At 36.1% G+C, this 12,295-nt stretch overlaps 1 protein-coding gene and 1 pseudogene across 1 annotated transcript in view; one reads left to right on the top strand and one right to left on the bottom strand.

Moving 5' to 3' along the window:
* Window positions 1–12,295, bottom strand: part of LOC133243974 (liprin-alpha-1-like) — a 333,694-nt gene that overhangs the window by 90,881 nt on the left and 230,518 nt on the right. The window lies entirely within an intron of this gene.
* LOC133243961 (olfactory receptor 5D13-like) lies at window positions 9,794–12,230 on the top strand (annotated as a pseudogene).

Here is a 12,295-nt window from a genome sequence, read left to right as displayed (position 1 = left end):
TAGCCTTGACTAGACGGACCTTTGTTGACAAAGTAATGTCTCTACTTTTCAATATGCTAGGTTGGTCATATCTTTTATGACAGTTAAAATTTAACTTTGTTGCTTTTGAAATTTGTATTATTAAAATTTTAGAGTATATTCCCTTATGTCTGGCTTATTTGGCTTAGCATTTTTTTTCAAAAGAATTTTTAAGTGATTGACTATAACAGTAGTTCCATTTTTGTTGCTGAAGAATGTTCCACAAAATAAATATATGATATGATAATATGTTTATTCATACTTCTATTACAAATGGAATTTGGCTATTTCCTCTTCTTTATTGAAGTATTATTTATTTACAGTGTTATAATAATTTTAGATGCACAACACAGTGATTCATTATGTTTTTAGACTATACACTATTAAAACTTAGTGTCTCAGTGGGTAAAGAACCTGCCTGCAATGCAGGCGATGCCAGAGATATGGGTTTGATTCCTGGGTGGGGAAGATCCCCTGGAGGAAGGCATGGCAACCCAATCCCATTGGCAGAGGAGCCTGGTGGGCTACAGTCCATGGGGTCACAAAGAGTTGGACACAACTGAAGTGACTGAGCACAGCACAGCACACAAAAGATAATAGCTAGAAATTATGGAGCTAGGCAGCGGTATCCTTGTAGCTTATCTATTTTATACAGAGTATTTTGTAGACTTTATACTCCTAAATTGACCCTCCTCCTTTCTTTATAAAGTCTGCAAATAACAACTTTTGGAGAAAATTAGAAGAAAGAGAAACCTTGTGCATTGTGGGTGAGAATGAAAATTAGTAGAGCCAACTGCATATTGCTTGGAAAACAGTATGGAGTTTTGCACACACACGCACATAAACACATACACAAAAGCTAAAAATAGAACTACCATATGAGCCAGCAATTTCACTCCTGGTTATTTCACCCTTTTTGTCTTTAATGGAAATGCTGCATGAACATTCTTACACAAGTATGTGCTGCATTGCACATGAGCACTCACTGGGTGAGGTATGCTCTGTCTCTGAATGTTTTGGATCAAAGGCGCTTGTTTCTGATATTTTGCTAGGTGCCATCAAACAATTTTCCAAAATAGATGTATTAGTTTAAATTCCAACTATATTGCATGTGGGTTCTAATTATTGTCCATTCTTGCCAATATTTAATACTGTCATAGCAGACATTTTAGTATTTTGAGGTTGGTGGATGAGTAGGGGTACTTCATTTTGGTTATGAATTCAATTCCACTTTACTAATGTGGTTGAATTCCTATAATTTAGTTATTAGTCATTTGACTTGTCTTACTTCTTTGTGAAGGTCCTATTCAGGTTTTTTTTTTTTTTTACCTATTTTTCTATTATGTTGTTAATATTCTATTATGAAATATGTATTTCATTATGCATTCTAAATAAAAGTCCTTTGATGTATGTATCATGAATATTCTCTCCTAGATTGTGGTTTGTCTATTCACTTGTTTGGTGATGTATTTAGGTGCACACATTTCCTTATGTTTAATGAATTAATGTTTATCAAACTGTTTCTTTACACAGTGAAGTGCTTTTAATTTCTTATTTAAGATTCACTTCTTACCTCCAAAATAACAAAGATATTATCATACTTTATGTGCTAAATTATCACAAATTTCATACAGTATTATATTTTCTATTCTACTTCCTCTATTTTCAATTCAGAGTTTTATTTTCTCTTTTTACATTGATTTTTATATTTATTTCAAACTGAAAGTAAATTTTGATGGGGCATGACTATAATCTAATTTTATATTTTGACTTATTGGTGTATATTTACCCCAGAAATACTTATTGAAAAATGCACTCATTTTAACACTGCTTTGTGGTGCCAGAATATTCATAAAGTAAATATCAGTATATCTATACTTCTGTTCCTAGACTTTCCGTATGCTTCTAGCTGTTTTATAATCAGAACTACCCTTAACTAATAGGCGTTAACATCAAGTTGAACAACTCTTAAAAAGTTACTTATTATCTTGCAGAATGTTTAAGATATTCTTTATTTTTACCTTTTAAAACAAACTTTAGAATTATTCTTGTTTAGATTTAGTGTAGAAAAACAGTAGAATTGTAGATCTATTTGCAAAGAATGATAAGTTTGCATCCTCAAGTCTTCCAAATCATAAGCATGCTACATTATTATGTTAATTTAGATCTACTTCATGTTTTACAATATAAGATATATCATATTTTTATAAAGTTGTTACATATATTTTTAAATTAATCTGGATGTGTGATTATTTTTCATACTATTTTAAATGTCATTTGTAAAATGTTTATTGTTTTTCAATTAGGATTCAATGCATTTTGGCAACTCTAACAATATTTTTAAATAATTTTATAATTTATCTGTAGATTACTTTTGATTTTCAGCATGCATATCACACAATCTCTAATAAACATTTTCTGGATATGTTGTTTCCAATGTTATTCTTTTTATTTTTTTCTTGTGTTTGGTTAACTAGCTGAAAACATTAGTACAATTTTGAATAAACAGTAAAAGTGGGTACCCTTGACTTCCTCATCTAACAAGGAAACAGTTCATGCTTAAAATGTTAAACAAAGTTATCTCACATACTTGTTTTGTATGTGTCTGTTTGTTATATTTTGTTTTTTAGTGAGTGAATGTTGAATTTATCAAGTTAATTTTCCTCATTTTAACTCCTTTAATATTTTGATATGGTAACTTGTATTTTTAAAAATTTTCTAATATCAAAATATGTGTTTTTTCCTAAGAAAATTACTATAATTATATATTTACCTTTCTATTAGTTGATTGGTTTAATGTGTCAATATTTTATGTATAATTTAAAATTCTGTGATCATTAGTAAGATTATTCTGTAATTTTCTTTTATTGTCCTTGTTAGTTTTTGCCATCAAGATTATATTTTTCTCTCAAAACAAAAATGATGAGAGTCTTCTTATTCAATTCAGTGAATATTATGTAGAAATTAAAATGAGAGTGTGATTGGGAGAAACACAGGACAGTATCATATCAAAAAAAACACAAAACTATAAGTTAACTGCTATTCAGTTCAGTTCAGTTGCTCAGTCATGTTCAATTCTTTGCGACCCCATGGACTGTAGCATGACAGGCACCCCTGTCCATCACCAAATCCAAGAGTTTACTCAAACTCCTGTCCATTGAGTCAGTGATGCCATCCAACCATCTCATTCTCTGTCATCCCCTTCTCCCACCTTCAGTCTTTCCCAGCATGAGGGTCTTTTCAAGTGAGTCAGCTCTTCACATCAGGTGGCCAAAGTATTGGAGTTTCAGCTTCAACACCAGTCCTTCCAATGAATATCCAGGATTGATTTCCTTTAGGATGGACTGGTTAGATCTCCTTGCAGTCCAAGGGACTCTCAAGAGTCTTCTCCAACACCACAATTCAAAAGCATCAATTCTTTGGTGCTCAGATTTCTTTATAGTCCATACATGACCACTGGAAAAACCATAACTTTGACTAGACTGACCTTTGTTGACAAAGTAATGTCCCTGCTTTTCAATATACTGTCTAGGTTGGTCATAACTTATCTTCCAAGGAATAGGGTCTTTTAATTTCATGGCTGCAATCACCATCTGCAGTGACTTTGGAGCCCCCACACCCCAAAAAAGAAAAGTCTGCCACTGTTTCCACTGTTTCCCCATCTACTTGCCATGAAGTGATGGGATTGGATGCCAAGATCTTTGTTTTCTGAATGTTGAGCTTTAAGCCAACTATTTTACTCTCCGCTTTCACTTTCATCAAGAGGCTTTTTAGTTCTTCTTCACTTTCTGCCATAAAGGTGTTGTCAGCTGCATATCTGAGGCTATTGATATTCCTGGCAGTCTTTATTCCAGCTTGTGCTTCATCTAGCCCAGGCTTTATCATGATGTACTCTCCATGTAAGCTAAATAAGCAGGGTGACAATATACAGCCTTGACGTACTCCTTTTCCTATTTGGAACCAGTCTGTTGTTCCATGTCCAGTTCTAACTGTTGCTTCCTGACCTGCATACAGATTTCTCAAAATGCAGGTCAGGTGGTCTGGTATTCTCATCTCTTCCAGAATTTTCCACAGTTTATTGTGATCCACACAGTCAAAGCCTTTGTCATAGTCAATAAATCATAAATAAATGCTTTTCTGGAAGTCTCTTACTTTTTTGATGATCCAGGGGATGTTGGAAATTGGATCTCTGGTTCCTCTGCCTTTTCTAAAATCAGCTTGAACATCTGGAATTTCGCAGTTCATGTATTGCTGAAGCCTGGCTTGGAGAAATTTGAGCATTACTTTACTAGTGTGTGAGATGAGTGCACTTGTGTGGTAGTTTGAGCATTCTTTGGCATTGCCTTTCTTTGGGATTGGAATGAAAACTGACCTCTTCCAGTCCTGTGGTCACTGCTGAGTTTTCCAAATTTCCTGGCATGTTGAGTGTAGAACTTTCTGAGCATCATCTTTTAGGATTTAAAATAGCCTCAACTGGAATCCCATCACCTCCACTAGCTTTGTTTGTAGTAATGGTTCCTTAGGCCCACTCTCTTTGCATTCCAGAATGTCTGGTTCCAGGTGAGTGATCATGCCATCGTGATTATCTGGGTCCTGAAGATCTTTTTTGGACAGTTCTTCTGTGTATTCTTGCCACCTCTTCTAAATATCTTCTGCTTCTATTAGGTCCATACCATTTCTGTCCTTTATTGAGCCCATCCTTACATGAAATGTTCCCTTGGTATCTCTAATTTTCTTGAAGAGATCTCTAGTCTTTCTCATTCTATTGTAATAGAATAGAATGTTTTCCTCTATTTCTTTGCACTGATCACGGAGGAAATCTTTCTTATCTCTCCTTGCTATTCTTTGGAACTCTGCATTCAAATGGATATATCTTTGCTTTTCTCTTTGCTTTTTGCCTCTCTTCTTTTCACAGCTATTTGTAAGGCCTCCTCAGAGAGCCATTTTGCATTTTTGCATTTTTTTCTTGGAGATGGTCTTGATCCCTGTCTCCTGTACAATGTCATGAACCTCCGTCCATAGTTCATCAGGCACTCTGTCTATCAGATCTAGTCCCTTAAATCTATTTCTCACTTCCACTGTATAGTCGTAAGGGATTTGATTTAGATTTTACCTCAATGGTCTACTTTCTTCAATTTAAATCTGACTTTAGCAATACAGAGTTCATGATCTGAGCCACAGTCAGCCCCAGTCTTGATTTTGCTGACTGTATAGAGCTTCTGCATCTTTGACTGCAAAGAATATCATCAATCTGATTTCAGTGTTGACCATCTGGTGATGTCCATGTGTAGAGTCTTTTCTTGTGTTGTTTGAAGACGGTGTTTGCTATGACCAGTGCGTTCTTTGGCAGAACTCTATTAACCTTTGCCCTGCTTCATTCGGTACTCCAAGGCCAGTTACTGTACTCCAAGCAATTACTGTACTCTAAGCAATGACTTCAGTAATGGCTGTTACTTGTGTGCTTAGTCACTCATTTGTGTCTGACTCTTTGCAACCCCAAAGACTGTAGCCCACCAGGATCCTTTGTCCATGGTATTCTCCAGGCAAGAATACTGGAGTGGTTTGCAGTGCCCTCCTCCGTGGGCTCTTCCTAACCCAGGGATTGGACCCAGTTCTTCCACATTGCAGGCAGATTCTTTACTGTCTGAGCCACCAGGGAACCTATTAGTGGAGGAGGCCCTAAAGCAACTGTGATTTTTATTATCTATTTATGCAAAGAAAATATTGTGTTTGAACCCTGACTTCACATACCAATTTTCTGGACCAGGAAATTTGATTTGTTGTGTCTTGCTTACTTCTTTGTGAAATGTGTATATTTGGTTAGTCAAAAAATTTGTTCTGGCTTTTCTGTAACATGTTATGGAAAAACTGTAATGAGCTTTATGGCCAGCCCAACATTATTAGGAAATTGTAAGTTTGCATTCACTAATTAGTTGTTATTTAGTTAATAATAAGTTTAAAAAATATTGCTTCAGTTCAGTTCAGTTCAGTCGCTCAGTCGTGTCCGACTCTTTGCAACCCCATGAATCGCAGCACGCCAGGCCTCCCTGTCCATCACCAACTCCCAGAGTTCACTCAGACTTATGTCCAACGAGTCAGTGATGCCATCCAGCTATCTCATCCTCTGTTGTCCCCTTGTCCTCCTGCCCCCAATCCCTCCCAGCATTGCTTACTACTCCCCAAAACTACCCCTCAACCCGGCCTCAACACACTGACAGTCACAGATACTAAAAGTAAAATCTGGCAAATGTAGCAAAATGATGCAAAGTGGGGATATTGAGAGCTACTTATTTCATTTACACTTTTTCAGTTCAGAATTGATAGTATGTTGGCATAAAGCAGAGCTGTTTGTAGTATTGGCGATACAATAAAATGGGACTACTAATGTGAATGATGACATTTTAAGAATAAATTATATAATTTTTAATTTAAAAAATAAGTTGCAAAGATATTTCAGTTTTCATCACACCTCACTGTACATTGTTAGTAGGAATGCAAAATGTTGCAGCTGCTGTGGAAAATGGTATAGAGGTTCTTTATTAAGTTGAAAATTGAACTGTACATGATCCAGAAATCCTGCTTATGGGTATTATCCTAAAAATTTGAGGTCGAGCTTTTAAAAATATGTTAGCATTCCCACACTCACTGTAGAACCATTCACAATAGCCAGGGAGTGGAAACCACTGAAATATCTATGGACAGATAGTTGGATAAAATAATGCGGTGCATATGTGGACAGTAGAATACAACCTGACCTTTAAAAAGAAGAAAATTGTGTAATATGTGACTACATGGATGAAACTTGAGGACATTATGCTAAATGAAAATGTCAGCCATAGAAAGACAAATACTGTAGGATTCCACTTATGTGATATATCAGAATCAAGGAGTGGAATAATAGCTACCAGAGGCTAGTGGAGAGGGAAGCAGAAATTTACAAATCAATGGTCAAGAAGTTTTAATTTAGCAAGACACACAGCTGTGCTGTACAAAACTATATGTGTAGTCAACAGTACTGTATTATACACTTAAAAATATCTTAAGATGGTAGATCTCATATTGTGTTATTACCACAGTAAAATAAAGTTTAAGAGAGAATTAAAGGTACATTTTAACGACTGAAATTTAAATTTAATTTGATTCCATCCGGTTTGTTTTTTCCCACTAATACACTCTTTTCTTTCTGAGATGTAATCTGGGTGCAGCATTGGATTAGTTTTCACATCTCCTCAGTATCCTCTGGTCTGAAACAGTGTTTCACTCCTTTCTTGTTTTTTCTTGACTTTGACAATTCTAAGGAATATTGGTGAGGTATCCTGAAGAATGTTTCTGGATATGGGTTTACCTAATGATTCTCTCACATTAAATTGGGATTGTAGATTTTCAGTATGGTTTTATCACAGAAGTGAAGCTTTTCTCACAACATAGTATCAGGGTGAATGATATCCACATTACATCACTGGCGAAGACCATCTTTATCTTTTGCCTAAGGCAGAGCTGGCCAAATTTCTCTACTCTAAACTGGAATGCTGGATTTGAAATGCAGTTAATAACAATTATTTCTATATTTTTTCCATATTTCAAAATCTACATTTTATGTTTATTCGATGAATACCTATTATTTTAAAAGTTCAATATCAAAAAAGTAATTCATGGGATAGATGTGGTGGTGTAATTATCTTTAATGATTTAGAAGAAAATCCATCCACTAAAATGACACAAGAGACAGTGTTTCACCTAATTAAATGGCTTGTGGTCCACTGAGTAATACTCCAATTACAATTCTGTGTACTTCATATATTCATGGTCATGGGGGGAAATATAAGACCCCAGAGTTTGGCAGAATTTATACTGTGAATTCAGCTTCTAAATTTTTCTTTGTATTTTTTAATATTTCTAATGTTCCTGGAAATAAAATGCCATTTTACTGGCATGCTCATTGAAATATACTGCCATTTTTGCAAGCCGAAAGTCTTTTAATATCTTAAAGAATGTTTGAATACTGAGAAGAAATATACTGGAGGTTCATTAATCCTAAAAAGAAATTCTCAGTAAATTAATCAAGAACATCTGGTTTCATATCAGTTCATGTTTCTTTCTGTATCTTGCAAATTAAGTGGAAAAGATGGAGCTACCACTCGTACATATTATTCCGCAAACTATAGATGATCCCTTTCTATGATCAGAAACATTTTAATTTGCATTAATATGGCATGAAGTGGTTTTCACAATTAAGATTTGTATTACTGAAAGTGGTAGCTGTGAGCAACAGGGAAATTGCAAAGATACAGAGAATTCTGTAATTCCATAAACCTGGTTCCAGTTTGCGGAGAAGGCAATGACACCCCACTCCAGTACTCTTGCCTGGAAAATCCCCTGGTGGGCTGCCGTCTATGGGGTCGCACAGAGTCGGACACAACTGAAGCAACTTGGCAGCAGCAGCAGTTCCAATTTGAATACAAACCTACCAATAATCCACTGATTTTCTGCAAAATCATTTGAAATTGCTAACGTTGAACACCAAATCAATTTTTCAGTCTCTTTGATTATTGATATGAGTATTGCATCAGTAAACTAAAACAGTGGTTCCAGTCTTCCTAATATACCAGGGTGTTGCTAATATTTTCAAATATTAAAGGAAAGCCATTTGTTAAAATAGCCTGAATAATAATGAATATTTACAATGTATCTGCCGAGTCCCTCTTGCTATTGGAAAAAAAATTCTGATGACATATTATTTATGTTTAGGGTTGTTTGTAGTGGATATCAACTAAGCCTTCATGGAGCTGAGTCTGTAGCCTGACACTTGATCTGGACAAAACAAAGATGAAGCAGACCATCCATCTAATTTTACTGAAGTTTTATGTCTGTATCTTGGGGCCATTCATTTTAAGGCATTGCAGCTCTTGCTTCCCTATCTTCTCCAAGTTTGCTTCCTCATAACAGAGGTTTACTCATTGGTAGAGAAAATTTGTAATTTTCACTGTATCTTGAATGCATTTTGTATAAATTTATTGTTGGTAAATATAACAATTAATTATATATAATTATATATAATTTATAAATATAAATTATATCATTTTGTTTCTCATAACATTATATATACTTTATATTATATATTTAATTATATATTGGTGGCTGAGACAGTAAAGAATCTGTCTTCAGTAAACCGGGGTTTGATCTCTGAGTTGGGAAGATCCCCTGGAGAAGGCAATGGCAATCCACTCCAGTATTCTTACCTGGAGAATCACATGGACAGAGAAACCTGATGAGCTACAGTCCATGGTTTTTCAAAGAGTCAGACACGAGAAAGCAACTAACACTCACTTACAATTTTAGATATATATCAAAAATGTTTAGCTGCTAAGTCATACTGGAGTGGGTTGCCATCTCCTTCTCCAGGGGACCTTCCCGACCTAGGGATTGAACTCAGGTCTCCTGCATTGCAGGTGATCTCCTGCATTGCAGGTGGATTATTTACTGACTCAGCCACCAGAGAGGCCCACAGCAGTACTGGGGTGGGTTGCCATTTCCTTCTCCAGGGAATCTTCCCCACCCAGGAATCGAACCTGTGTCTCCTGTGTCTCCTACATTGAAGGTGTATTCTTTACCATTAAGCCACTATGGAAGCCTTATATATTAAAATAGATGATCTAAAATCACATTTACAAATAATTAATATAAGTTAATTAGATTAAATTAATGAATGAGTCAATGTTAAGCAAAATGTCAATATAAAAACCCAAAAATTATCCCAGGAGTCAGTATAACGTTAATGGAGGTTTTGATGGAAGGTACATGATTATTTCATGAATAAGATTCTATAATTAATTTAAGCACAAGATGGAAGGCATAAACTAGTTACAACTTAAGATTTATGCCAATTCACAAACTTTTAATTTGTCAATTAAAAGTCAATTCTTTAATATGACTAGAATATAAAAAAATTATACTGAGATTTATACGGCACCTTTTACACACCATGTGATCTTATTGATCCTTAGTGTAACTGTTAGAACCATAACAAAGTACTCTGCTTCTTTTTGGCATCTCAAAATTTTGAGATTTACACTTTCTTTTGTGTTCCAAATTTATATTTTAGTTGTATATTGAAAATACTAAGGGCTAAATTTTAAATGATAGCATGAATAGTCTGTATTTCAGTGGTTCTCATAATTTATCATGCATCAGAAATCACCTGGAGGCCTGGATAAATCACAATTTGTGAGCTACTTTCCAGAGTTTTTGATTCAGGAAGTTGGAGACAGGGCTTGAGAATTTGCATTCCTAACATATTCTTAGGCGTCCCTGCTGCTGCTGGTTTGAGGACCATATCTGGAGAATATATACCAGCTCCCCCAGAGACATATGAAGCTTCTGCCTTCTCTGTTTCTCTTTTGTATTCATTTCTACTTTTCAGGAATAATGTTTGGTCCTTTGTTCAACAGGAATCATCCTGCTATCAGAAGGAAATCAGAGTATCATACTCACATTAATTCTCCTGGGTTTTTCAGAATATCCAGAACTCTGGGTCCCACTTTTCCTTGTTTTCTTGTCTATCTACACAGTCACTGTGATGGGGAATTTGCTAAGTCACTTCAGTCGTGTCCAACTCTGTGCAACCCCGTAGACGGCAGCCCACCAGGCTCCCCCGTCCCTGGGATTCTCCAGGCAAGAACACTGGAGTGGGTTGCCATTTCCTTCTCCAGTGCATGAAAGTGAAAAGGGAAAGTGAAGTCGCTCAGTCGTGTCCAACTCTTAGCAACCCCATGGGATTTTCCAGGCAGGAGTACTGGAGTGGGTTGCCATTGCCTTCTCCAGTGGTAGGGAATTTAGGCATGATCATAATCATCAAGGTCAATTCAAAACTCCACACGATCATGTACTTTTTCCTTAGTCACTTGTCCTTTGTCAATTTCTGTTTTTCTACTGTCAGTTCATTCACTCAGTCATGTCCGACTCTTTGCGACCCCATGAATCGCAGCACACCAGGCCTCCCTGTCCATCACCAACTCTCAGAGTTCACTCAGACTCATGTCCATCGAGTTGGTGATGCCATCCAGCCATCTCATCCTCTGTTGTCCCCTTCTCCTCCTGCCCCCAATCCCTCCCAGCATCAGAGTCTTTTCCAATGAGTCAACTCTTCACATGAGGTGGCCAAAGTACTGGAGTTTCAGCTTTAACATCATTCCTTCCAAAGAAATCCCAGGGCTGATCTCCTTCAGAATGGACTGGTTGGATCACACCCAAACTGTTGGAGAATTTGATTGTGGAGGACAGAACCATCTCTTTCTCTGGTTGCATTGCGCACTTTTGTTTTGCTTGCCTGTTTGGTGTAGCAGAAACATTCATGTTAGCAGCAATGGCCTATGACCGCATTGTGGAGGTCTGAAATCCCTTGCTCTATGCCACTGTGATATCTCTTGGTGTGCTCTCTTGGTGGCTGGCTCTTACTCATGGGGTGTAGTGTGCTCCATGACACACATATTTTCTTCTTGCATTATCCTATTGCAAGTCTAGCACCATAATTTTATCTGTGACCACTCTGTAATTGTTTCTGTCTCCTGCTCAGATCCCTATATCAGTCAGATGTTATGTTCTGTTATCTCCATGTTCAATGAGGCGAGCAGCCTGGTGATTATTCTGATGTCCTATATATTCATTTTTATCACTGTTATGGGGATGCCTTCTGCAAGTGGGAGCTGGAAAACCTTCTCCACCTGTGCTTCCCACCTGACAGCCATCAGCATGTTCCATGGAACCATCCTTTTCCTTTACTGCATTTCTAACCCCAAAACTTCTTGGCTCACAGTCAAAGTGACTTCTGTGTTTTACACAGTAGTGGTTCCTATGCTGAACCCCTTGATCTACAGCTTGAGGAACAAAGAAGTAAAAAATACATTCACAAGATTAGTTTTCACAAAACCACTTTGTCACTCCACATACTATTTTTAAATTCATTATTTTATTTCTGAAAAAAAAATTGATATCCTATGCTACAGATTGTTCAGTTCTTGTGGTGTAATTGATGATTCAAATCTTTTGATAAATATAAAGCTTTAAGTTAGTATATCTGTGGCAGGATAGCATTTTATTGATGATTATTGATTTTTGCATACATCAGTGTTTAGTAAAATAGCTGTAAACCATATGTAAACCAAAATTTTTTTAAATGACTGCTTTTTGTAGTATTTATAAATTATTTTGAGTGAATTCAATTGTATTAAAAGTTTATGGGTATATGATGAAATAAGCTATTTTTTTCTGCTTTGGACAG

The sequence above is a fragment of the Bos javanicus genome, unplaced genomic scaffold, assembly GCF_032452875.1.
Source record: "Bos javanicus breed banteng unplaced genomic scaffold, ARS-OSU_banteng_1.0 tig00001692_1, whole genome shotgun sequence".
Lineage (NCBI taxonomy): Eukaryota > Metazoa > Chordata > Mammalia > Artiodactyla > Bovidae > Bos > Bos javanicus.
The sequence above is the reverse complement of the archived record's forward strand: the minus strand, read 5'-3'. Positions and strand labels throughout refer to the sequence as shown.